The sequence below is a fragment of the Aplysia californica genome, unplaced genomic scaffold, assembly GCF_000002075.1.
Source record: "Aplysia californica isolate F4 #8 unplaced genomic scaffold, AplCal3.0 scaffold00453, whole genome shotgun sequence".
NCBI classification, from domain to species: domain Eukaryota; kingdom Metazoa; phylum Mollusca; class Gastropoda; order Aplysiida; family Aplysiidae; genus Aplysia; species Aplysia californica.
This window is the reverse complement of record NW_004797723.1, coordinates 197,542-200,792: the sequence shown is the minus strand read 5'-3', so window position 1 is coordinate 200,792 and position 3,251 is coordinate 197,542. Positions and strand designations below refer to the sequence as shown.

The window sequence follows — 3,251 nt, the reverse complement described above, 5'->3', positions numbered from 1 at the left end:
AGTAAAGAGAAGCACGGGGCTCTTGTGGCCTAGAGGTTAAGGTGTTGGCCTCTCATTCAAAGGTCCCGGGTTCGAATCCGGGTGGCGACCGAAAAATTTTCTTCTCTAAAATTGTCTCCTTTCACCTCCTTTCCTGCTCTCTAGCAATATTCTGTTGTCTGCTTTCGTTTCCTCTTTCTGCCCCCACCCCCTCACCTCCTTTGCCCCCTCCTCTGGGCTCCTGACTCTTTCTGCAGCTTTTCTACTGTTACTCATTGACTCCTTCTTACAGCTGTCTTTCTGCCACACCCCTGATCTTCTGGTAGGAAAGATCTACACCTAGCCTTCTCGGACAAGGGCGAAAAATCTCGGAGGGCTCGTGTGCAAGTTGCGCGCGTTTAAGGAAAAAGTAAGACGACATATAAAAGCAAGTCAGGTTAAAAAAAATAATACAATCGCGTTCAATATTTTGAAATGCATGTTATGTGTACATTGTATTATGGGGGAAATTTAAATCAGATGTTTTCCGGCGGCCACCAGGTAGGCCCCTTTTCTTTCTTTTTTTTAATCGGTTGTTTCTGTCTGTCTGTCTACCTTACTTTTACCTTGTACTAAATATCCTATATTGTGTCAACAAGCTTCTTGTTACTCGAAAGGAATTTTTTAATTAGATGAACTTGAAAAGTGCTAAAATTCAGATCATTCATCGACTGGCACTTTTAATTTGAAACACAAAGTTTTCTGTTGTTTGTTTGTTTTTCTTAATTAACCTAGGCTTTGTCTACTGCTGTTCATTACGATTCAGCCTAATCCAAGAGACTTTTTGCTCAGTAAAATCGTAAAATTAATAAAGATTAAATACAGTGTACACTGTGCTCTGCATAGGCTACGTGTTTTCTTTGGTGAATATGAAAAAAGGCGGAGTAATAGAGTCAGCTGATGGAAACCTTCTTTTTTCTAGAGTAATGTCCCCTGGACCTACCGGAAACAAAACACGTCAACACATCGTTCAATGTTCTTGTTGGCCAATGCACATTTCTCTCAGTAATTGAATCGTAGATGTGATCTAAATTGTCCTTTAACCCATGTCTTGATCTGGAATTTAGATATAATCTTTTGATACGAACCCTGTGCCGTGTAACATCTGTATTCCATATATGGACCTTGAAAACAAGATGATATTCGAGAGAGTAAAAGATCTCGACTATTCTAGACTATCTAAGACTAAGTAAGAGCCTTGGACTTGGTATGGTGATGGTATCTTAGTTTAGTTTCTCTGTCAAAATAATTTGGACCTCATCACGTTCACGCCCTGCTGACCTGAATAGTGGATGTTGACGCGGCTAATGTTATCATTTATAACTAGATCTAGATAGACTTATCACTATTATTGTCCCAGTATTCTATATCTAACCTAGAGTCTAGCTTATTCACAAGAGTAAATAGTGCTGTGGTGGTCTCGCAGCTCAATCCTCTGTTGTTGTGTCCACATAACATTGTGTGTCAAGTTGGCTTCCCAAAAATGTAGCCTAATTTAAATGTCAAAATCTTGACACATTCACCGTCAGTGTGAGCCACCTCTTCCACTTGGTAGATCTAACTGATTTGCTTCTGAATCGTTGATTGTTCAAGATCCCACCAAGTGAACAAAGCCAAAGCAAAACCGTGAGTATACAATCAATCAATCATATTTTTTTTTTTTTTCCAGTGATATTTAATAATGATGTCATGTATCTACTTTGACTTTGTTCGATGGCAATTGTAAAGATTGGGGATCTACGCAAGCCAAGATGTGATCTCCTTAAAATTAAAATCGAAATAGATCTAGATGATTGACTTGGAAGAACTTGATACTAGATCTAGATATAGATCTAGATCTAGATCTAGATTCTAGACGAACTTTAAAACTTTCAATAGTCTGAAAAATGATTACAAAAATCAGTAAAGTATTTATTTGAGTTTTATAAATGAAAGGTGTATCCATTCTTGGTCATACTAGAATGTGAAAAGACACAAATAGACATGTCGAAAAGATACGATACCAGTCCAAATAACCTAATTGGGAGGGTGTCCTGATGACTTTATGATGCAGTTGCGAGCGCAGTTGCCCAAGTGTCAATTTGTTCTAATTTCATTGGACGAACATCTAGAGCTACCAACTTTGGGTGTTTGGAATGAGACATATGCCTCGGTTACGAACCAACGTTGGCGGTTCTAGAAGTAGGCCACAAACGCACACAAACTCAAGCAGACTGACGCACTCACACTTGAGCTGCGGGAACACAGGACCCGGTCATCACGCGGATGATGCTCGGTGCGCGTGCACCGAGTCAGGGCCAGACTGACTCGGGACGGGACGGAAGGCGAGGTGCCGAAATACACTTCGGGGAACATAGACCCAGCTCTTGCAGGACCAGGGTTACAATGTAATTTTCCACTTGTCACTGTGGTACCCAGCACCATAAAGTAAAGAAAGTTCATATCACACTAATTACATAATTAATAATATTTTGCTATAATAATTGTGAGGCGACAAAAGAGAAAATGAAACATCCAAAGGACGTCATGCACCGATCTGGCATTCATCCGGAAGTCTCGGGTGTTCATCATGGCAGAATATAAAAATTTGTAGGGACTGTAGATGGTAAGGATTGTACCCCAATTTTGATCAAAATAACCCTGAAAATAAGTCATGACGTCTGAAAGGACACTAATCAGATGTCTTTTCGTATCTTTTTCGTGTCTTTTCACGTCTTTTCGCATAATTTTAGTATGACCCTCCAATCTAATTCTTTGACTGAAACCCCACCCCTCCCACCAATAAAGACAACTCAACAAAACTCACCCAGTTATGAACAGTGTAGCTGATCAGGTATGACTCCCCCCCGCCATCGTGATTTGTGATTGTCACGACAATGCATTTTTGATGTGTGCAAGTGTGTGACAGAATGACCGTCTCCATCCAAACTTGTGGATTTGGGGTGTGACAAGTTGACTGTGATGTCTTGACTGCACTGGTTGGACCAAATGACCGTGTGACGAAATGACTGGTACTCAGCTTTCAATTTAATATCCATTTCCATGGACCTGTTTTGTGTTTTCTACCCTCATCTGTGTTTTCCTAAATCACTTGATTTTATCGTAGTTCAGAACAATGTAAATTTAAAAGAGCAATGATGCCATAATTACATGAACAGTATCATCTTTTTTTCAATGGCAACCAAATGTCTTGAGCATCTTCCCCTCCCCTCCCCTGCCACTTCTCTCTCTCT

General features: G+C 40.2%; 1 protein-coding gene across 1 annotated transcript in view; it reads left to right on the top strand.

The window, feature by feature from the left end:
- Window positions 1–981: 981 nt before the first annotated feature.
- LOC101862204 (ADP-ribosylation factor-related protein 1) overlaps window positions 982–3,251 on the top strand; it is a gene marked incomplete in the record, with an annotated part of 13,845 nt that continues 11,575 nt past the window's right edge. Inside the window, 1 exon segment of the mRNA XM_005105121.3 lies at window positions 982–1,644.